The sequence below is a fragment of the Python bivittatus genome, unplaced genomic scaffold, assembly GCF_059951505.1.
Source record: "Python bivittatus isolate LINGU-HERP-01145 unplaced genomic scaffold, Pbiv_v1 ctg000180_np1212, whole genome shotgun sequence".
NCBI lineage: Eukaryota > Metazoa > Chordata > Lepidosauria > Squamata > Pythonidae > Python > Python bivittatus.
The window spans coordinates 288,723-312,532 of NW_028277047.1; the positions used below are offsets into that span (position 1 = coordinate 288,723).

At 57.6% G+C, this 23,810-nt stretch overlaps 1 protein-coding gene across 1 annotated transcript in view; it reads right to left on the bottom strand.

Annotated features, from left to right (window-relative positions):
- The window catches only part of KIRREL1 (kirre like nephrin family adhesion molecule 1), a 40,242-nt gene that overhangs the window by 12,632 nt on the left and 3,800 nt on the right, over positions 1-23,810 (bottom strand). The window lies entirely within an intron of this gene.

Genomic DNA, 23,810 nt, shown 5'->3' on the forward strand with positions numbered 1-23,810 from the left:
GGAAACACAGGTGCTCTGCCATCAATTCTGGGTGTTTTTCCCATTTTTGTGGAAGGCGGAAGGCCGGAAAGGTGCAGGAGGCCTGCCGTTGCTGCCCTGGCCAGCAGGTGGAGCTCTACAAAGCCTGTCTTGGCCACCCCACCCATGAGGCAGGAGGGGGAGCTGCCCCCCATCTTGCCGGAGAGGCTGGGGGTGCCAAAAGCAACCTCTGCGCCCTCTCCTCCTGCCCCGAGCCACCCGCTTGCCTGCCAGAAGAGCACGGCTGGTCACACGGCCAGTGGACCATCAGCCCGAGGCCCTGGGAGACGGACCGGCAGAGGGAAGCCGTCCTGATTATCTGACCCAAGTTCAGCGGCACCACAAACTGTCTCTGGTGGTGGGAGCCGAAGGAGAACTCCAAACTCTCAAGGGCCTCGTATGCCTGCTTAAAAATAACTAGGTTTGTCCAAGGTGCAACAGCAGCCCCCAAGAGGATGCACCGGGTCTGCTGGGAACGCCAGTCTAAAAATGTGACCGTTTCCCTGGGCTGCTGGCGAACGGATCAGTCGATTAGCCCAGATGAAGAGCTTTTCGGTTCCCGAAAGCGCTCCGATTCGGGGCAACCCCGCCGGGCTTCCCAGGATCCGTTCAAGAGCAGGAGACGCCCAGGGGTTCCTCGCGTCTCGCTCTCAGACGCCAGCCCTGGTGACTTTGCCCGTGTGCGACAGAGATCACGCTGGCCCAGGAGAAGGGCCCTGCGGGATTCCTCCTCGCTTTGGGGGCAGAGAAGCCCCTCTCCCAGCTCACCAGCGTCCCCAGGCCCCCAGGAGCCTTCTTCCTCAGCCATAGTCGCCCTCCCTCCATAACCCAGAAAAGGAGGGGAGGAGACTTGCAGCTGAACCAGTGCCGATCGGGAGAGGGGGGTCCACACTAGGGAGTTTGATAAGAGGATGCAGAAAGGAGATTCTCACGAAATCCGGGGGGCCTCTCTGCGAGTTTGGAGCTGTAAGCCAGATGCAAGAGATTTGGGGGCTTGGGGGCAAGCAAGGGTGAACGCAAAGCTAGAAACCTTCTTGAAGCCACGGACCCCAACAGACTCGCTCGCAAGCTGCAGCGCTGCGATGGTTGAACGAACCCACCGGGTAAGTCTAGACTGGCAGGACGCGGAAGGGGCAGGAGAAGCGCCCTTCCCATCCTGAGAGAGGGGTGCCGCTGCACCAACGCCACCCACAAAGGCAGGATTGCTTCCCTCTCCTCTCGCCTGCATGCCCGTCCCCCGGAATGCCTCTTCGCCATCTGTACCCGCCATCTGGGGGAGCCTTTTCTTTTCCGAAGGATTTGTTGAAATAATCATTAACATGTTAAAAATGTGTCACCTAATTAATTGGCGTTTGCTTCTGAATTGGATTTTAAAAAGGGGGGTCCAGTCAATGTATTAATCAGCCAGAGGCTGCTGTTGCAGCCCCGGAGAATTGAGAACTACTGATGGAAGGATAACCACGGCAGAGCCGGCAGGGGGATTAAAGGGCCCCCAAACCAAAGGAGGCACTTTCTGGCACCCAGAAAACACCTGAATGTCCCCCAATTCCCCAGGCCGGCGGCTTCAGGGCCAGCTTTCAATCCACTCAGCAGCGCCATCGAAAACACTGAACGCTTTGACGGGTTTCCCACCCCGCTGGAACATCTGTAAGGACGCGTTTCCCCCCAGCAACGAATGCGAAACACTCAAGAGGTCTCACCCCCTCAGCACCCAAAGAAAGACCCGAAGGGGAGCAGGCAAGCAGGGCCCCAAAGGCCATTCCCCCACCCGGCAGAGGACCCCTTGGCCCTCCGGCTCCAGCCTCTGCGCGAGCCATGGCAGGCCGCCCCCCTCCATTGCATTGCACGACGTGCCGGTCGAGCATTTCGAGCTGGTCGCCCACAACGCCCAGACCCCAAGCGATGAGGGGAAGAGCGAACCACGGCACCGGGCATGGAATGCCGCTTTCCCCCAGCTGCCTCCTCCAGAGGAAGGCTTTACGGGAGGGAAGCCACAGCCAAGACAGAGAGTGACCGAGGTCTGACCCTTGATCGGCTTTGATTCCCTGTCTCTCCCTGCTTGCTTGTTTTTTAATGTAAATGCTGCCTGTGGTAGTTGACTTAAAAACAGCAACCCTAACCACTTGGAAAACATAGTGGCACTTTTATTAACGGCAATAAACACGCAACAGGAATGACTGTGTCTACTTTGCAGGGCTGCTGCGAGGTGGTGTTATATTTTGGACCCAGCAAGACTATTCTGCCTCTTGCATCACACACACACACACACACACACACACACACGGTGTGAGCACAGGTGCGCGCGCACATGCACACACAGACCCCCCCCCCCCGCTTCTTCATGCAAGCCACAGATCGGGTCCTTCACCGGCGGAACAGAATTATAGCCATGATAAGCACACACTGCAGAGAGATTTCATTTAGGGTTGCTGTCACTTCTCTCCAGATAAGAGAAAACGCTGCAGTCCTATTGATTGTTGAGCCCAGGAAGAAATAACGGCCAGCGCACGTCACAAGAAATAATTTGTGTATGGAGAGAAAAAAATTTGCTGGGCCAAAAGTCCCCTTTCTCCACAGCCCTTCGGCTCCCAAAGCTGCCATTCCTTCCCCCAGATGTGCAAAATGCAAGCCAGACTCGGATGCTTCAGCCCAAATGCAAACCGGTGGGCAAACGTTGCCCAGCATCCTTTACAGGTCATGATGCAAACGGGAGCAGAAAAGCCAGCTGGCTGGCGGGGTAACAGGATTGAACTTGGCGAGGGCAGTGCTGTTCGACACGGGCGTAATGCTCCTCCCAAGCTGGAAACCAGAACAAAATTTCTGAGAAAGCCAACCTCCACATGGTTTGGAGCAAGGGGAAAATGTAGGTTGGCGCCACCCCATTCTGGACCCAGCCAGGCAGGTCTTCTCCTTCGACCCCAAGACCTTCTCCAAAGCACACAACTTCCACGCGCCCCGGATCCAGCCCCCGGGAATTGCAGGCCCTTTGAGAGAAGAGGGAGGGGGCGGGAGGAGGCAACACACGCCTGGCGCTCCCTGATGTCCTGATTCAAAGTCTTCCCTGGTCACCGAGGCCCCGTGTTCAAGAGCTCGCGCCTCTTCCCAAAAGCATCGCTGCTTAAAAAGCACACCGTGTTTGGCCTCCCTCTCTGGCAGCAGTGGGGAGCAGGATGGTTCACGGCCCCGGCCACCCCCTCGGAGAGGCACGGAGCGCCCCTCAGAGCCCCCCCACCTCCCACCCTGCCACGAGCCTGGCCACCTCCAGGCCTGGAAGCTTGTCTGAGGGCTCCATGGCTCGAGATGCAGAAGAGGAGGACGCGCGGGGAATGTCGCAGGCTGCCTGGAGCCAAGATTCAGGGATGCTGAGCGGATCAGAATTTCCAGAAGAAGCTGCAGAAAGTGGGTCAGCTTCTAGTGCTGGAGGCTGAACCTCTAGCTGTTAATGGACTACAACTCCCATCGCCTCTGAACACTGACCAGGGTGGCGGGCAGCTGAGGGCAACTGAGTCCCAATCACACTGATTATGCAGGGCTTAAAACATTTAAATGCCCCATCCAGAATCTATTCAACAGCTTCAAATGGGTTCCCTAAAATCCTGGAAGACCGAAGCTTCTTTTCAACTCCCCAAAGAACACCAGGTGGCACCAGGTGAGCCTTTCCTGGAAGGAGGCTGTAGAAAAGCCCCTGTTTTTCTGAACCCCATATCGCTTGGCAGATGTCCTCAGAGAGAGATTAACTTATGGGACACTTTAGCAACGTTAAAAAGCGCTTGCACCCAGCCTGCTGGGGTGGTGAGTTCTCCTGCACAAGCACATGTGGGGCACGCTTTCCTCGGGGCACGGCCCTCCTGGCCCTCGGCTCAAGGCAGGAAGCGGGGAGGGGGGCCCTCCTGCCCCCAGCCGAGAGAAGACTAAAGGCAGCACTAGAACAAAGCAAGGGGGGCTCCCCTCAAGCCGTGCCCCCTCGATTTGTCAAAGGGAGGGCTGATTAAAGCCTTAGGCTGCTCAGCTCCAATCTCTCTCCTCTCACTATTAATGCCAGGGCCCAAAGAAAAGCTTTTCATTTCCACCAACAGCTTTCAGAAGGAACTAAATCTCTCTGCCCCAGACTTTGGGTTTTTTATCGCCCTTTTTCCTCTCCCTCTTTTAAATTTAAGCTTTTTCCCCAAGCCGCTCACTTCTCTCCTTCTATAAAAGCAACATATACACTGCTCCCCTCCCTCCAATAAACATGGAAATAAGACCATCGCACCGCCCTTGACTTCTGGTATTTTGGAGAAAGGGGGAGAGGGAGGGAGGGAGGGCGGACCTGCGAGGTGCCCTTGGCTGGGTGCAAACAAGAGGAGGAAAGAGATGGCGTGAATCCAGGATGGGGAGGGGTGTGTGAAGGAAGACCCCAGAAGGATCAGAACTGCCTTTCCTGCAGCTCCAGTTTTGCTTTTTGACCCTCCTGGGGGGTTAAGCAGCACTAAAGGGCTACCCGCCCTGCCATAAAGCCCTCGTGTGCCACCTGCCGGGGATGCTGTAAGCTGGATGCCCGGCTCGGATGCCCTCCTTAGATCCTCCTCTCCTTCCTTCGGCCCACTCGCCCCACAGAAAAGCCCCCTCCAGCCCAGAAGAAGGGGCTGGGGAAGAAGCAGCACGACAGCTGACTTGGGTTCAAAGAGGAGATGGAACAAAAGTCTGCCAACTAACTGGCGATGAACAAATTTAGGTCTGGGAAACGGAAAGAGAAAGGAGAAAGGGGAGGTGGTGTTTTGACAGGCACGAAACACAAAAGATGAGAACGTCTCAGCAGCCAGACATCTTGATTCGGTAACATCAAAACTCACCCCGGAGCTGTTGCCCTTGCATGCCAGGGGAGCGTCTGTTTCTGGATCTGTAGGCTGCCAGGCGCACAGGCACTCTCTGCGGATGGGCACAGGGGTCTCCCGGTGGGCACCCCTCACTCAGGCCGGCCCTCTCCCTGCACGCTAGCTAGTTTGCAAGCCCAGCTGACGGGGCTCTGTGTCCTCAGGGTGCCCTCTGGGCTGCGGCAGAATCCACCTGCCAGCGGACCCTAAAGACCAATCTTCAGACCCCACCTGGGGAGGGGGCCTGTGGAGAGCGCTTACACCTCCCCCCCCGCTTCGGGCTCTGTTTCCTTTTGGCAACAAGGCTCAAGAGTTCGGGGACACCCTGAGCGATCCGTTGCAGATGCCACAAGGTTAGGAACGCTCCACGCTGGGCAAGAGGGCGGGCAGCGGAGCCCAGGGACCCGGCAGTCTTTATCCTCCGAAACGCCCACCCGGTTTGCATGCCCCGCTGAGTCGTGGTCTGCTGGCAGGGAGAGCAAACTGGCAGCATTCATATGGCACAGGGAGCCATAAATCACAGTTTACAAACCACAATGACTGTTCGAGACATTAAACTGAAAACAAACCAGCCATATTGTGGCTGAGGGCCAACTTGAGAGGGTTTGTCTAATCTCCGTTCAAGGGCATTCAAATCGGCGGAGGAGGAAAGACAAAGACGGGGGTGGGATTATCAGTCGCCACTGGAAGGAGCTGAGCGCTTAGGCCGAAGGGGAAGAATCCAAAGCCTGGGAGCTGGAAGACGTTCGCAGGCGGATTAATCTGGGCTTCACGATCCCCCTGGCATTCAGCCTCTGGCGGGTGTCTGTGAGGGCCACTCTCCTGCTTTGGGGGAAGGATGGGGCATCGCAAAGCCTCCCAAGCCTTCCACCCACATTCACCCCAAGGACAACCCTGCGGTGTAGGCCATATCGTGATCCTCATCTTACAGACGAGCTGCTAATGCATTCACGGTCTTGGTGGCAACTACGGCGCTTTTCATTCCCTGCAGAGAACTCGGTAGCTTCTCAGCTTGTGGACAGGCGGCACCAGTAAAAACCAGTAAAGGCAGCCTGTTAAACTCCTGAAAATGCCTTTGCAAATGTCTTTGGCAGACTCCTTCTAATCCCAGCCTCCCAGAAACATGGGGATAAGCTCTTGTGGTCCTGGGTAGAGGTTGCTGCCCCCCCACACCTAACCGTCGTGAGCCGGAGAGCATCAGCTTTAGAAAAGGTTCAGCCACTCTGCAGATGGACGCAGACGGGGCTCCTCGGAGCCTCCCCGGGGGACCCGAAGCCAGCTGTGACTTCAGGCCTCCAGCACCCCCTTGCGATCCCCCCCCCCGGCCTCCTCTTCCTTCGAGGATGCCCCTGAAGCACCCACGGGCTGCGCTCTCCGGGGGGCGCGAGGCGGGCAGAGGCTGCACGGAGCCAGTGTTAACGCAGGGCCTGCCCTCCCCGGCTTCCAAGCAGCAGAAGAAGGGGACGCTTGGGGGGCGCCTGGACCTTGTAACACGTGCGGCTTAAGTGCATTAATTCTCGCCTGGGAAAAGGAGGGCCCTAAATGTTAATTCAAAGGCAAAGCAACAGGGCAGCACGGATATTAAGAGTAAATAATTAAAGGGTGCTAGGATCAAAGCTGCAAACGTGCACGGATTACAGATGCCAGAACTGTTGCCTCAAACTGTTGCTTGAGTGCTGCCAGCTCAGAAATAACCGGGGAGCCAGTGGGAGAAGGATGACAAGCGGATCTCCCCTTATTGCTCCTGAGGAAGCGCTCAGTGTAGCTTTAAAGCTGGTATTGAGAGATCTTGGCACCTCACCAAGCAACCCCAGGCTTACGCAAGCGCCCCTCTCGGGACTGGCAGGGTCTTGGTGCCCCCGACCGCCCGCTCGGCCCCTCCGCCCGAACCAAAGCCGCCTCCGTGGCAGGCGAGGGGTCTGCGGCTGCTCTCTCGGCCCCTCCGCCCGAACTCTGTCTCCGTGGACCGGCTCACCTCGTGATTTCTCATTTAACCGGCTTTCCCAACAGGAGCAAAGGGCCTCGATTGGTTTTGACACCAATCTCACAACAAATTTAGCACCTCATTTCCCAGCCTGATCAAATATTCCACCTCCATTATTTCCCAGCCACAAGACGGGGCTTTTCACATCCAAACGAGCGGAAAACACCTTTGCTGGACGTCAGACTCAATCAATTTCACTTTCCAATCTCTTGGCAAAAAGGAAAAAGAACCAGCAGCAGCAGCAGTTCTCCCGGGAGAGGAAGAAGGCGAGCCTGGGAGCTCAGGAGGAGGCAGGCCCACGGCCACCCTATGTGCCCGGGATGGGCACCCTCCTGGCTCTGAGCGGGAAAAGACGTGCCCTGAGGCCGAAGCCTGGCCCGGTCCGGGGCTCCCGGGGGGCAGGCTGGAGACCCTCCGGACTGATCCGCCTCCTGCCTGGCGCAGGACGGACACCCCTCTTGGCTGAACTCCAACCTGCCTGGCATTAAGGAAGCCCAAAGGTCCCTCGAACAGACAGCGCCTCTTAATGCACCAACCTGGTTCCCACAACCTGCTAGGACGAAGCCCGGGTTTCCCACCAGTGTCCAGACCACCCGCTCCAGCGTCATTTTAGTAGAGTCAAGCGTGCTGTGTGAACCCCCTGGGCCAGCTCCTGAACCCCAGGCTGGCCACAGTGGGCTGCCTCTGGCCGGCAGACGCTCTCCTTGGCTTCCAGGAAGAGGGGTGGGAGGGAGAAATCTCACGCCAGGCACGTCCTCAGCGCCCCCCGAGTCTCCAGCCTTCTCTCCCTGCCCTCCAGGAGCCTTGGCGCAAACGTCCTACAGGGTTAAGCCTTCCTCCCGCCCGAAGGACAGCAGACAAATTCTTTCTGGACCCATCTGCCACAGCAGACAAATTCTTTCTGGACCCATCTGCCACGGCTTGTTGCAAAATGTCTGATCTCCCCAGGATGTGTGTGTGTGTGTGTGCGCACGCACGTGTGCCGAGCACCCCTGGTTTCACAGCTACATTTTGCGGGGCGCAGCAATCAGCTCAGCTCCAGTTTGCCCATCTCACATGTCTGGGCTCTGTTGCACCTACTATTCATTCGCTCGGCTCCCAAATTCTTCGTCCAGGGAGGGAGGGGGCGATCCCTTGTCCCCCCCCCATCCCCAACTGCAGCTGGGCTTGTGGCCTCTTCCACACAACCCGGGCCCAAGGGGAGTCCAGGGATCTATCTGCCAGAGGCGGGGAGTAATTTGAAGAGACAGCTAATGAGCGGGCATTCGTCAAACCCCTGCCACCCTCATCACCCCAATCAATTAAGAGGAGGACAGCCGCCCTCCCAAGCCCTCTGCAGGAGCATCCTAAGAGGGAGGGCGGGGGGGGAGCACATTTCTGGCCCTGCTGGGTGTGCAGGAGGGAACCGTAATTAGTCCAGAAAAAACATAAGGAAAAATTTCAATTAAAATGATGTCAAGAGGAGCTATAAATACAAGCCTGGGCTGACACACAGAAATTGACTCTTATTTTCCCTTCTCAAAGTGTCCTAAACATTTTCCACCTAATAAATAACATTATCATTATCAGATTATTATGAAGATTATTAAAAAGCTCCATCGGACCTCAGGCTTCAAAAACCAATATATGAATTTCCCCCCAACCCTGAACAAATTATTCTGCTTTCCGCGCACAAAGACAGGGAGAGAACTGTGCCCGGAGGAGAGCGGGCGGGGGGGCAGGAAGAGCCCCTGAAATGAAGGAGCAGCATTACGGCGGCGGCCTCGCAGCAAACAGCTCCATTTGTCTGGAGTGAGAGGCAGCGGCAGAGGAGGAGAAGGCGTGTGCGGATAAGCAGATAAACCTCCAGGGCTGAATTCGGGGCTTTGCTGGGGAACCGGATCAAGCCAGCATCCCAGGGCCTGGCGCTGGATCTCTGGAGCCACCGAGGCTCTGGGAAAGCAGCGCGCTGCGGTGGGGTCGAGGCCAAAGGGGCCCGGGGGCCGGGAACAGGCGAGGCCGCCTCTCCCCGGGAGGGGAGGAAGCCGGCCGGACATCTGCCTCCTCTCGGCGCAGCGGCCGCTGGCAAGGACGCGGGGCTGGAGAAGGACCGGCCTGGGCCCGGCTCTTCCGTAAGGGGGAGCATGGTGCCAGCCCGCTCGCCTGCCCTGCATGTCCCGGGGAGCCTCCGAGCTGCCGGCAGCCTCAGGCCCCAAGGAGCCGCTGAAACTTTCTCCTGCTTTGGAGGGACCTCAGCAGAGCACCCACCAGCACCCGAAGCCCCCATTTTATCTGGCAGATGAGAAACAGCCGCTGGAACACCTTCCAACGTTGACTTAAAACTTGGGACGAGCACAAGATTTATTTTTGTGGACGCAGAAGGGCGGGCGGGCGACCGATACGACTGAGACGCTAACAAAAGAAAACGCCACCTTCCCGTGAAAGAGAGGGGCAGAGAGCGGGAACGGTCCGTGCCGATGAGAACAACGCTGCTGTTTAGCCAGCATTCCCAAGTTACCACTACATATGTTTGTGTAGATTGTGTGTGTATATATTTAAAGACGTCAGAAAAACAAACACAGCCTTCTTCCAGCAAACCCCAAAACTAGTAGCCTGCCCCCAAGAAATGCTCCACTGCCTGGTCTTTCCGAAGCTGGATTTATGCCACCGATTTTATGGGCTGTGCCAGGCGTGCTACCCCTCCTGGAAGAGGCCTCTGGGTCAACTGGGGCCACACACCCGCCTCCCCCTGCTTTGCACAGCCTCCCCTTCCTGGCTCCGTCTGTAAGACATCACCCTGCGGGGAGTGCCTAAGAGGTGCCCCTCAGGCCTCTCCGCTAGGCTGGGGAGCCCATTTGGGCAGCGCTCTGGGCACCCCACCTCCAGGCTTTTGCTGCCCCATAGCCGAGGCCCCGGGGCCCCAAGATGGAGCCGCGCAGAGGCACCCTCTGCCTCCTGGGAAGCCCCACACGGTTGCAGCAGTGGCAGAGCGTAGCCAAAGCAAGACCCGTGCGGGGCGCTCGGTCTGTTTCCTCCCTCCCTCTGTGACAATTCCAGAGGCTGGCATGGCCAACTTGCTCAGCTCAGGCGCAAAGAGGGACACGCACAGCAATGCCTGAATTAGGGAGAAGGGGGGGCACGAGGGGGCTTCAATTTGCAGCCTGCCCCAGACGGGCAAGGGAGCCATTTTTACAGAGCCCACCAGGGCAACCCTCCCTGTTCTCTTTTGCCCCAAGCCCAGAGACTGTGAAAAGCTGTGCCAGCCCTGGAGGAATCTTGGAAAAGGGGGCGCTCCCACCCACCCCCAAAACCTCAGAGGGGCGGGCCGCAGCCACGGGCCGTGGGCCCCTTTTCCGACGCCGAGGGGCTGGAAGAGGCCTGCTGCCGGAGAGGGGGGCGGCTGGGGAGAAAGGCGGCTGCCTGAGACCGAGCCGGGGAGATGGGGGTTAACCGCCTCTCCGCATGCTGGAATCCGCAATCGCTCTTCCTTTCACTGGGGAGAGAATTTTTCCGTCCCGCCTCCCTCCCGCTTCACCTCCTTTTATAAATCAGAGGCCCGAGGAATCCAATTATCTTGCCAGCCCCACGGTGGCCTGCCCGCCCGCCCGCCCGCCCGGGCATCCAAAGCCCCCCCGCCGGGCAGGGCCGCTATTCAGAAGGCCCCCTCCATGCCCACAGGCCCCCTGGCGTGCCCCAAAGAGCTGCAGGGGCCCCTCTGTTTGGGGGGTCCCAAGCTCCCACCTGTCCCCGGGGGAGACCCCCCTTGACCTGGGGGTGGAGCCCTCACCCCCCCTTCCTTCTCCCCTGGGGCAGTTTAATCCTCCTGAAAGGGCTCAGCCAGGCGGAAAGACAAAGGGGTCGCCGGAGGCTGGCAGGGCAGCTGCGCAGAGGACGGAGGAAGAGCGAGAGCGAGGGGAGAGCTGATGGGGGCACACTCCCGGTGGGCCTTTGTTCCCTGCTCCTGCGCAGCACTTGCCTCGATCCCTAAAACTGTGCCAACCTTCTCCCAGCAACCCCTAAAACCAGCCCTGTAGGGTAGGCCCAGAGCATCCCCCCCCCCCATTTTTCAAGGGAGACGGCTGAAGCCAAGAGATGGCTGCTTCTCGGGAGAAAATAAAGCTTTTAACGTATGTACAACCTGGTCTACTTTTTTCTTTCCCATGAATTTCTGCGGGGGGGGGAAGCGAGAAGACAACCCACTTCAGCAAGAGGAAAACAGAAAAAGATGACCCAAAGGCGCCGTCCCCCTAAGCAGGGGGGCCAAATTTCTTTCAGGTCCAGAGGGGCTTGCCCGTTGCATGCCGGAGGGGCAGAAGTACCCAACGATAGCATTTGCCCACCGCACGAGAGCTCGGCAGGAGCTGTCCCCAGATTACGCTGCAACAGCCCCCCCGCCTTCCCCCTCCAGATGTTTCCATCTCTTCTTCCTCCTCGCAGGTAGCCAGGAAGCTCCATTTGGAAAGTAGGTCAGCACAGCCCGCTTCCACCACCTCACCCCCCCCCCGGCAAAGACCTAAGACATAGGCAGGGAGGAGCAGCCAGCCCAGCTCCCACTGAGACCCCCAAATCCGAGGCTCCCCGTCCCCCGGCCCTTCCCTGGAGCAACCCAGAGGGGTTCAGTTGGGGACCTCGCGGCAGGCGGCCAGGAGGGTTGCCAGGGGACCGCAGGGGCAGGAGCCCCCAGGGCGGGATGTCTCCCTGAGGAACAAAAGGGAGGCGGGGCCAGAAGAGCCCGGGAGCTGCCAGGGCCAGGGCATCCCCCCTCGGTGGGGACAAAAGGTGAGCTCAGAGCCTGCCACACCCATTAACGGCCCTTGGTGAGGGGCTGCATTGCTGAAGCAGGTGGAAGGGGGGCTCGGCTGTTCTCTTTTGGGCCAGGAAAGCAGACGGAAAGAGGCGAAAGGAGTGCAGGAAGCCTGTGCTGGGGGTGGGGTGGGAGTAAAATACTTCAACGGCATCTGTGTCCTTCGGAGCACCACCCGATACCAACCAGAACCCCCCCCAGCATCCAGATCATCTACGGGGCATGGCGCAACTGAAATCGTTCTACACGCCGACGGAGAGCAAGCCAACCCTTCTTTGCCCCCCTGGAGACGGGAGCAAGGGTGGAGGAAGAGGAGGCCCGGCCTTCGCACGAGCCGCCAGGTTGGCTCACGGGAGCCGGACGTGTGCTGTAGCATCACCCATTCGGACGGAAGCGATTTCACATATTAATTTTCTTCTGGAGGCCTCCGTGGATTTTCTAGATGCTCGTGTTCTTCTGATTTATAGGCTAACAGCTTGGAAACTAACAGGAGGACAATGGAAATGGATATTGCATATTTTTACGGTCGCACGGAGATTGGTCCTGCAAGGTTGGAAGCGGACGCACGTTCCGTCAATTAGGCGACTCGGCTCTTTCTACATCTGAGTGAGCATCTGGCTCTCAGGAGTCCGGGTTTGAGAAAGACGGAGAAATTTGGATTACGTGTACTATTGTATGTGTGCAATTCCCCCTTTCTCCTATGGTTGCAAAGTATTTAAGTGTTAATAATTAATTGGATAACAGGGCACGACTGTATCTGTAGGCCTGGATTCTCTGCAAAAGGGTTTTCCTTCACCTTCCCTCATTCTAGCCACGGTCTCATCAGAGTCTATAATCAGGTTCAGCCCACGGAGACCCTTAAGGCCAGCAGCGTGCCCTGCTGTTAGCAGAGAGCGAAGGGAAAACACACTTTAATTCCCAACCTGGCTAACAGAGACAAGACACTGGGTAGAGTATCTTAAACGTCTGTTTTCCAAGACTTTAAAAAAAAGCATAATGCTGTAGGAGCGAGGAAGTTAGAGATACAGTGGCGCAGTTTGGCTTTAAGGGTCCCCCCCCCAAAAATCAACACCTGTGGTATTGCCAACAAGGTTTTTCCCACCTACACTGACCCACCAAGGACAGTTCCCTCCTTCCTATTCCGCTTGTTGTGTTTAACGGCCTCGGTGTTGTTCCAGCAAGGAGAAGTTTATAAAAGCGAAGCATCTCTAATGCTATTAAAGAAGGCAGAGCGTTATTCCCACTCTGAACTCGCCTCTCGGCAGTGTTATGCCCCGATTCTAATTGTCTGCTGCTGCTTAATGGCTCTCACAAGAAGAGCGCGCCGGAGAAGGGGAGAGCCGGAGAGCACACGCGGTAGGGAAAGAACAAGTCACCTGGGAAGTTAATTTCCAAGCGATTATTTCTCCTCCAATCCTTCCGCCTGCCTTAGTTTAACTCTGTTTTATTCTTGGCAACGTGGGAAATGTAAGCACTACAGATGCCTTTGCTGGAAATATCCGATTGTCCATCCTGGCCTGGCTTCCAACAGAGGCTCTGAAGGGAAACCGAGTCAGCTTTGGAAGGAAAGGGCCTGAGGCGAGCACCGCGGCCAATGCCGGACACGCCGCCAGAAGGCAGCCGTTTGGGACGCGAGGGCTGGGCTTGAGAAAATCAGAGCTGGGGCCCCGAGTTGGACCGGCCTGCCTGAAGGCTGCAGAATGGGCATTCGCCCTACCCCCTCTGCCCAGGTGAGCCCTGCTGGGTTGGAGATCAGCAGGGAGGGGCCCGTCAGCCTTCCAGAAACCCGCAGACGTCCTCCCTCGCCGTGGCCCTGGCCCTGGCCTCTGCCCACCCACCTCCCACCAGGGAGAGCGAGCTGCTGCTTCCAACCAAGGAGTCCCACCCGATCCTCCTACACTTCCCCGTGGGCTTTTAAGGAGGGCTGCCAAGAGGAGAAGCCACCTGGCCTTCCTCCCCCTCCAGCACAGCCCATCCACGTCCACGGCTCTTACCCGGCCCTGGCGGGAATGAGGCAGCCTTCCTCCAACACCTGGAGGGGGCCAGAGGGCCGGCTGACTCACAGGCAGATCGAAGGCCGCACTTTTCTCCACCCCTCGCCTTTCCCCGGGGACCCAGAGAGGACTTGCTGTAACCAGACCTAGGGACCGTTCGGTCTGCGAAGCTCCTTCGAGGCAAGCGAAATGTCACACTCCAGAGAGAAGAATGGCTGCTCCCGCTGCAGGATGGGTCTCTTTATAAAGGGGGCACATTTAAGAATAAGCAGCAGCTGGACTGAAGTCCATGCCCCCCACGTGCCCACAGGCAGCCCAAGACTTAACTCTCAGAAGCATTATTAATAGCTTTCCTATTAATGTTAATATTTCATTAACCCACTCCATGCACGTAAATGTTTAATATCTGCCTTTCTATTGTCACAGCTTATCTCACTCTTGAACGAACACAAAGCTTTTAAGAAGTTCAGTGCCCACGGTGCCAGATCCGCGACCCATATTTCCAACCCAGCTAAAACCCAATGAGGTATAAGCACTTGGTACATTCTGTAAACTAGAACCCACCAGTGGATCATCCCATGGAAAATAACTCAAACTCTTGGAAAAACTCTTGCCCACAACCCTGGAGAAGCAAGGTTTTGGTCTGTGTTCACAACTCTGAGCCAGATGAACCAACCGTCTGATTCATAAAGCGGTTCTCAGCGTTTGCCTTCCAAATAACAAAGGGGCAGATTGGGGGAGGGCGTGCCAAAGAAGCAAGTCTTTTAATGGTTTGGACGTGGCTTGCCTCTTCTGCACTGAAGCCCATACACTGTGGATGGCTCTTTCCTCCATGTGGTTAAGGAGAGGCGACCGCCAAGGAAGGACGGGCAAATGAGACGATGCATCGAAGGGACATTCAAAGAGCTGCCAGCCTGTAGGAGAGGCCTACAGAAAAAACTCTTCGCCTTCCCTCCTCATTTCTCTGCCCAGCAAGACCTTCTTGGCCCAGCTTTGCATCACAGCCAGCAAGCCCTGTGGGGTACTTTACAGAAGTGGAAAGAGTCCTTTGGAGAGGCATCCGGGGGTCCTTGTTCACTTCAAAGGCTGGAAGATGGGGGGCAGGATCACTGTCCTTGGCGCTTCCATCATCCCTTTCGGAAGGCAGCCTGCGGGAGGTCTGCCTGGACAAGGTACTGGGTCTCACCAGGTTGCACAGCAGCATTTCGCACAACCGAGGTCCTCACAGAGGCGCACTGCCCCCCTTGGCAAAGCCTCACAGCTGGAAGGAAGCAACAGGGCAGAGGCATGCCCGACTGGAAGTGGGCTCTACTTGGCAGAGCTGCATCCAAAGACCTTTTCTTCAGACCCCCAGGGTAGCAATGGGCCTCTTTGCAGATCTGCACAGCCAGGGATTTGCAACCAGACAAACAGCCGCTCCGTGAGATTGTGGTATTTAAACTGTTGGATATTGTCCTATAAAATAAAACTGCTGTGCTGTTTTGGTTGATTTATACGTGTTCCTACCTCTATGACAGGGACGAGAGAGGTCAGGAGAGGCCAGAGGGCACGCTCCAGATGGGAAAGTTGTGGTCCAAAGCTGACTGAAACAGAGCAGAAGTTGCCCAATGACATCATCACGGAAGGCTGCCATTGGCCGGCGCCCTAGACATCCCAGAGCCTTCCTTTCTGCGGGTCTTCCTCTTCACCCCATGGCATTTGTTCACGAGAAGCAGGGAGAATCCGGCCACATCTGCCAGAGAGCCAGGATTTTAGATGCCCCTGAAAAGGCCCGCTCTTGGCGACTTTCTGAACACAACCTGGGCTCTCCTTGGCTGCCCGACTTCTCCAGGGTGGCGATTTTTACTTCCCACTGTAATGTACCGTCCAGGAATTTCCTGGTTGCCTTCCGTCCAGGTATGAAACCCAAGTAAATATTAAAAAGCACGTTCTGATACAGAAAGTGTTAGATTTTCTGTACCAGACAAGGATGCCCGGAAGATGTTAAGGGGGGACCAGGCTGTGTGAATGCAGCTCCCAAACCCCGACGTCAAAGGCCTTGCGAGTTAAGCCCCTAGAGCCAATTTACACCCTCCCAGCTACGCTGGCCGAAAACTGGGACCAAGGTGTGAATTATGGGAACAGCAGTTTGACACTCCAGGCTTAAACACTCCTTGTCTGTTTTGATGGGTGAAATTTGCCGGAAGAGCGCTAGGATCTTTGGGGGTCGGGGTGTAACTGAGCCTGTTTGTGCCGTGTTATTTTGCCTCGTTTCTACCATGCTGGCAGGAACCTCAATTTCTGTGGCTGTCAGGAATACTAAGGGTGCTTGTTTATTAGCTCAAGTTTAATTAATTTGTATAATATCCCTGTTAAGAACAATGGCTAATTAAGATCTCTTCCCCCCTCCTCCTCCCTAAAAAAAAAGAGAAGAATCTGTAGTCATTAACGGAAGATGCTGGCAGCCGTCCATCAAGCCGCTTCCAGGCTGCCTTTTTTCTAAATGCAGAAGTCTTAACGAGGGTCTTTTAACAGCGGAATTATCTTTCCCAGCGACAGCAGATGTAAGCGGAGACCGGCACTCCTTCCAGCAAGGCCGAGCAGATGTGGAATTGTGTCTGTCCTCCGCTGCCTGATTGATAAGGCCTCTTGCTCTGAAGCGCGGAGTCGGCCCCTCCACGGTCCCTGCTCCCTTCCCAGGGCCAGTCAGGGGGGAATAAGCAGGGGATGGAAAGGCAGGAGCTAAGCCCAGCTTCCACCGGCCCCATCCGCGATACCTTTCTAACGGGCCACCAGCCTCGCTTCCACCGTGCCCACACTGCCTCTCCCGTGGATGAAACAGAGGAAGACCCCTACTGGGGGCAAGAGTGGGCAACCTCTCCCCTTCGACAGCACCCTGCCAGCTCTATGCGCGGGCAACAGGCAAGGCTCCTTCTGCCGCCCAAACCCTGCCCCTGTGCCCGCCCCCACCAGGCAGAGGAGCAGCCGAGGCGTCTTCAAAGACCCTTTGAGTCACTAGCCTGACCAGGGAGCATTTTATGACCCCTTCATTCCTTCCTTGCTGCTCACCAGTTGCCGGCAAAGGGGCCTGTTCAGGCCCCGCTTTCTCACGCCCGCCTTTGCGGGCCCTTCTACCCCCATCCCTGCCTCTCCCCTCTTCTGCTCAGCCGTTGCCCTCGGCCCTGGAGCTCGGGTTAGGCATCCCGGGGTGAGCCCACTCCTGGTGGGTGCCCGTGGCTTAGTGCCACAAGGGAAGCCACCCCCTGCAGCACAGGGACACTCCTCCATCCCCACCGTGGCTGGGCCAGAGATACATGGGGGAGGGGAGGAAGATGCTCAGGATGCATCCGATCCCCCCCCCCCCGTGCTTGAGGCCAGCCTCCGGGGGGCCATCTCCCTTCCCTCCTCCAGGCACCTCCAAGACGCTCCAGCCTGCCTGGCCTTGAAGAGGAGCAGCGCCATCCTGGGAGGCACGGGGGGGGGGGGGGGGCGGTACTTGAAAGGGCTGCTGCGAAACAGGGCTTGCCGAATTTCCCTCCGAGGCAGCCGACAGCAGACCCCCTCCCCCAGCCACAGGACCAAACAAGTCACTGCATTTTTACATGCAGGACTTAAAAGGGGCACAGTTTGGTCCATGTGGAACAAATTAACTCCCCCCCTCCAGTTGCGCTGGGCTGGCAGTGCCCCCCACCCCTGCAGTCTGCCAAGCGCATTCCAGACGGAGCCGAGAGATGGACCGTGAAAACCCGTCCCCATAACCACGAGACCAAGGCCTGCCCTAGAGCCCCACGTTGTTTCTCATCTTGCCTAGCGACAAGCCCTCTCTGGGGGACACAGAAAGACACACCACGCCTGGACAGCCACGGCAAGAAACCACGCCTGGAAACCCGCTCTTGTGCCAGATTATGCCACGGTTCTCTGGAAAACAGGCTTCCTGGAGCCCTGGATGCAGAGAGTGAGCGAGCAAGGCTTCTGTTACGGCTCTGGGTGGGAATGAGGTCTCTCCTTTCGCAGAAACAACTTTCTGAAGGCAAACCCAGAGTCCTCTCCAGCCCCAGGACCCCCTTGTGCTGCGGGGCTAATTCAGCCAGCAAAGAAAGGCCCCTCTTTGTCCACATTCCTCTGATTTTTTGGAAAGGGCTTCTCCCGATCTTGTGTGCAAGCCCTGGGAGGGAATTCTGGAGAGCAGAACCGGGCCTTTCTTCTCTCTCTGCGCCTCCACGCTGGCTCTTGTGGTTGCAACACTGCAGTGATTCTACAAGCACGGAATTCGAAGCATTTCCTGCCAAGCAAGAGAGGAGCGCAGGAGGAGCCATGGGGGAGGGAAGGAAGCCTCTGGCCCTCCAGCCAGCAGCCAGGCCTCCCTTTGCGTTCCTTCTGGGGTTGCCTCGCAAAGCCCGCTAACTTCACCGGGAAGATACTGCTAAGGAACCAGAAAGGGGAGAGGCCCTCGGCTGGGTCAGCCAGAGCTCCGGCCTGGGGCGCTTTTGCTGTCCCTCCCTGCAACCTTCTGTCCATCTGGGATGCCCGACCTACCGGGGCCTTTGGGGGCTGCTCTGAAGGCCCAGAGACAAGACAGAAAGACTGCGTGGGAACCCCACAATGGGAAGGTCCTGCCTAACAGCGTTTGCAAACATTGAGGGGCGCCCTCGAGCATATCCGAAAGGTGGGCGCAGCCAAGCATTCCATTTCCCGTGTTTCTTAGCCCTCGAGGGAAGCCGAGGCCAACCCATGGGTTTTTTCAGCCCACCAATTACATCTAATCTCTGGATTCCTTGCCTAGCATTCCTATCCCTCAACTACGATGGAGGAACGAGGGTCTGGTGAACTGCTCTTGAAGGCGGGAGATCCGCCTCATCACTAGAGCCGCCAATTAACCCAACAGTTCTCTTCTCCATCTGATCAAACATCACGCAGGCCACTCACTACCGCTCCAATCACCCTCAGCTTCCCAGAGTCCTAAAGCTGGCCATCTTGGGCAACCAAAATGCTGGGAAAGACCCATTGGTCTGTGGGTATGGGTGGAGGCTCCAGTGCTGGAGGGTAGACTTTTCCATGAAAGGGAAAGCCTCCACCCACAGCAGCAGCTTACCTCCAGATAGGAGTTCAGGAGAGTGAATAGGGGAATGGCCAACTTCTGGCTGGGGGCAGAGGGATAGAAGAAGCTGAGAAAAGTGGGCGTCCTCTCCCTTCTCAAAGCCTCCTCCTTCCAGCGTGCCAGGCGGGACCACCCGGGACCTGCTTTTGCAACCCAGAGCGCTCCTTTCATGGGCTACGCGGAGTAAAACATCCCAGCTGTTGTCTGGATGCGGCCCCAGCACGCAGCTCCGGAAAGCTAGAACGTGCCCCAAACCTCCTCGTGGACTTGCCAGGGAGACAAATTAGACCCAGTCGGTGATGGTGCAAGGACCACCCTTCTGATCCAGCCGCTCAGCCATTTAGTATCTAGGAGACTCCGTGTGCAAACACAGCCGCCCAGTGAGCCAACCAACAAGTTGGCACTGGTTGCCTTTGCCCGACGTTGGTTGCTCACATGGGCAAGTTTGATGAGTCGACGCGAAGAGGAGAGGGGAAAGCCCCCAGCAGCAGAGGAAGAGCGCAGCCTCCCCCCCCCCCGCACACACACCCTTTTTGGCTCTGGGAAACCGTGTCTCGGGAAGGGGCGGCAGGAGGCTTCTTTTGTGTGGCGGACGGGCAGGACGCGGAGCAGCGCGGCTGAAATGCTGTTGGCACCAGCCCAGCGGGGAGGAAGGGAGACAGCCCAACCCGCACAGGAGGGGTGGATGCTTTTTTGGAGGGGGGTCGCCCCGTGGGTTCCCTGTGCCTGGAAGCCCAGACAGGTTGACACAAGGCCCTGCTGGGTCAAGTGGTAACTTGTGCATGGAACGAAGCACTTCAATCCTGATGTCGCACCGAGGAATTTGCAAACTTTGCTCTTGCATTTCCCCAACAGCCGCAGATAGCTGGGCCAGCTAACCTTAAAAAAATGAGCTCTCAGGCGTCGTGGCATTCTGGCTGGGCCTAGCCAAGCTGTTACGTGGGGTGCCTTCCCCGTTTGCCTCCATGGCGTTCCGCCCAACCATCTTCTCGGTCGCCTACAGCCCGAGAACCGCACAGCGACAGTGAACTTGGCAAGGAGTCCCGCAGCCCGCTTCTGGGGATCTCTCGCCAGTGTGCCCGAGTCGTGCCCCCTTCTCCACGGCCACTCCCTGCAGACAGACCCAAAGAAGGCCCCGTTTTAGCCCTGCCCGTCAGCAGCCCCTGCGGGATCTGCCGGGCTCCGAGGAGGATGAAAGGGCAGAAGAATACCCCCTTCGTGGGACGATACCAGGGATCCCTTGGCCAAACCACAGCTTGTCCCAGCGGTGGCTGAGCACAGCCGCTCTGATGGCTTGGAGCCCCATGTCTGCAATCCAGCCCGGCCTCCTTTTGTTACAAAGACGGGAAGTTTCTTATTGAAAAACAAACAAAACTTTAAAAGACACCAGTTATTGGCAAACAGTTCCTAAACGAAATCGTCTAGCAGGTAGAAGCACGGGTGAATTTGTAACCTAGACCGTGAAGGTGGGAGAAGTCAGGCAGATCACCCTACGGGGAATGAAGCTGCCATTCCCCAAACAAGGATGCTGAAACAAAGCCACCCCAAACAAGGATGAGCGTGGGCAGGACGCTGCTTACGTCTTCTGGCGTATTTACTTGTTAACTCTAGTGGAAGCCAGCAAGGAAGGCATGGAAGCAGGAGCCGTGCCCCCACTGGCTGCCCCCGTGCAGGTATACTGCGCTGGACAAGGAGGCTCCGGGCAGGCGCAACTAGACAGGGTGTCCGAGCTGCTGTCCCGGGGCCCCGCGTGCTTGCCCAGCCGCCCGGCTGGCGGCCTTTGTGTTTGCCCAGCCGCCTGCAGGCAGGCAGGCAGGCAGGCAGGGAGCGGGGGGGGGGGGGAGGGGGGGGGAGACATCGCAAGTCACTTTCCTGCTTGGCTCTTTGGGGAGGAGGGAAGAGCTGAAGCAAGGCTGGAATTCAGGAGTAGCTCCTTGATAACGCGGCTCTTACTTAATTATCTCTGAATGGGTTTTTTGTTCAACCCTTTAAGCATTTACTCTGATTGGGTTGTTGCCTCCAACACGTCTCTCACACACACACACAGAGTCCCTATCTCCCTTTCTTTGGTGTTTCTATGGAAACACCTCCAGGCGTACAACTGTTCTCCAATTTTGCAATAAAAGTTGGATAGTGATATTTCAGCCGCCTTGCCTCCTCTCTTTCCAGGCTCCTCTTCTTCCAGCTTCTCCCTCGGAAAACAATGGCCCTCCCCTCGCTCGCCTCCTCCTCCTCCTGCTTGCACAAACATACCCGTCTGGATTCCCAGGAGACCCTAAATAGTTTAGGCTTGGGCCCTTTCGGGTTAGAGGGAGCCTTCCTTAAATCCTCTCCTGAACACGCAAGCAAAGAGGAAGGGAGGGAGGGAGGGAGGGAGGGAGGGAGGGAGGGAGGAAGGAAGGAAGGAAGGAAGGAAGGAAGGAAGGAAGGAAGGAAGGAAGGAAGGAAGGAAGGAAGGAAGGAAGGAAGGAAGGGAACTGTGGTGTGAGGAGTCTTGGCTGAAGACCCCAGAACGTCCCAGGATTCCTGGGAAAAAGCAGCCACAGTGGGAAACAAGGCACCGGAGATCTCTCGAAAACCCTGGGGGGCTCTAGTGGCCCAGCTTTTCCCCACCTGCAAGATGCCCACTTCTTCAGTGAAAGGGCAGGAACTGGCAGGTTGGCTGGTTTTACAGGGCCACCTTCGAAGCCACGGCAGTTTCAGAAAGGGACGGGTTCTCAAGACCAACCCCACTTCCCTGCCTCCGAACGGCCCGGGAGGCTTCCACTGCCCACGCCAGGGGGGTAGCAGGGTGCCAACGCCCCCTTGCTCGGGAGGAGGCTGGGGAGGAGGCAGCCCAGGTGGGGCCCCGGAGGAGGGGCCCGAGGGCCTGCTTCTGCTCCCTGCCTCTCCTCCCCCTCCCCTCCCCGGCTACTCAGAGCCAGGGGTGATGAAGAGAGCTCCTGGGCTCAAGGGACTCTAATTATCTGCTAAGTGTGAACGCCAGAGTGATTAATTAAGAGATAATAAAAAGAAAAGCAGGCTAGAGAGGAAATAACGGCTGCTTTGATGATAAAACCTGAGCTAAGCCAAGCAGTTAGGGAATCTTTATGAAGAGTTAGCTCTAATCCCCCGGTAGCCATTGCCAGGGAGGAAACCGAGAGGGAAGGGCAGGAGTGAGGGAGGGGGGGAAGAGAGCTATGGCCATACCTTCCCCAAGAAGACACCAGGGGCCCTGCAGGGCCAGGCCCCCCAGCAAAAGGCCTCCTGCTGCTTGTTCCACAGAGGTAGACTACTCCTGCTGGTGGAGCCTCGACCTTGCTGCATTCCAGAGTCAGGGAAGGCTTGGAAGTGAAGCAGAAGAGCTTGGGGGGGGGGGGAGCAAGGCAAGGACCAAACGTGGGTTTTAACAGGAGAGGGAATTGGCAGAGAAGAGTCAAACACAGACCGGTTCTCGGCCTCCCTCCTTTCTCTGTTGCTAGAGCAAACTGCAGTCCAGGTGTGCTCCGTGTAAATCAGGTCAAAGCCCACCCTCAAAAGCGGGGGGGGCGACGAGAAAGCTGAGTGCCAGGAAGGACAGCCCAGCACCCGAAGGGTTTGAAAAGACTCGGCCGGATGCCAGGAACAGGAGCCAGCCGAGAGGGCATGGGGCTGAGAGGCTACCACCCCAAAGGTTGGCTCCTTATGCAGGCCCCCAGGTGTGAGCCGCTCGTGCTGAGCCCAGAAACCAGCGGGAAACTGGCAAGGAGGAGCGAGCCCTGGGCATCTGGGTCTGCTTGGTGCACCACAATAAGGCCCCCGCGATAACGCGGCACCCCTTCTCCCAGCCTCCCCCTGGGGGGAGGAAAGAAGGCCACGTCGCGCATTTCAGCTGACGCTTCTGAGCATCCCGTGGAGGCAGCGAGGAGGCAAGCCAGTTCCAGCCGCACCCCACAAATTATCTGCAAAGGCAACTTCCTTCTCCCTTCGGAAATGCGTGTCTGGTTCCCCTCTTCCTGAACTGCCAGTCACCACCACCTCCTCGCCTCTGAGCCAGGAGACAGTGCGGCAGAGCGAGGAAAGGCCACCAGAGGCCACCAAAGGCCAGGAAAGGCCACCAAAGGCCAGGCCGCCGAAAAGAAAGAAGCGGACGGATAAAAAGGAAGATATGCTGATGCCGTGGTCAGAGGGGGCACTTAAAGCTCTTGAATCCCAAGGGAGCTTTGGCTCAGCAGTGACCCCCCGATTTCCTTACGTGGCATTTCGAGCAGGGAAGGGTCGGGGCGCAGAAACAGCGAGGCAGCCTCACACCCCTCCCCACCCTTAGAACGCTGCCCGAGCTTCTGCCTGCCTTTCAGGTGGGGCTTCCTCCCCCTCCCCAACAGAAGCCATGGGGAACTCTCCTGCAAGGGCCCAAGCAGGGTCCCCAGAGGGCACTGGGGGTGGACCCTCCCAGGAGCGGAAGGGAAGAACCAGCGGCCCAGACAGAGCCAGCCCCACAAATGCAGCCGCCTGGGGCTTTGCAAAGGGCTGGAAAGGCCACTCGGGCTGGCAGGGAGCAGCCCTCCCGTGGGCGCTGGGGTGGGGCGCCATTCATTCTGCTGAGCTGCGCTTCTGGGGGACAGAGTCCAAGATGACCCACAGATGGCCAGAGCCCAGGAAGTAGGGGGTTCCCCTTCTCCCTGTGGCAGGGAGTCTCCCAGCGCTGCCTACCCAGTGGACGGAGCCACGCTGGCCCCAGGTCCTGGGGTGGGAAGGCAGACCTGGGCTCCCCAGGACTTTGCCTCTCACACGTTCCCCTGCCAGCCACTCTCCCATGTGCTGCCCTTCAGTTCCCATCATCCCCAGCCTGGAGAGTCCCAAGAGGGAGAGGAGAACCGCAGGGAGGGGGCTGCGAAGATACTGGGGCCCCAGAACTGGGCCTGGATTTGGCAGAGCTCAGCCCCCTGCAGAGAGCACCTGGGTTGCCCCCCCCCCCCGGCTCAGAAAGGCACCCTCAGCTCTTTCAGAAGAGAATGCTGGAAAATAGCCCCTGGAGACCATGGAGAGGCCAAACCCCCCCCCCCCACTACCTGGGAAGCTGTGGAAGGAAATCAGCTCAGCCCCTCTCTTCCTCCCTGGGGTGGGGCACACCCCCCCCAGC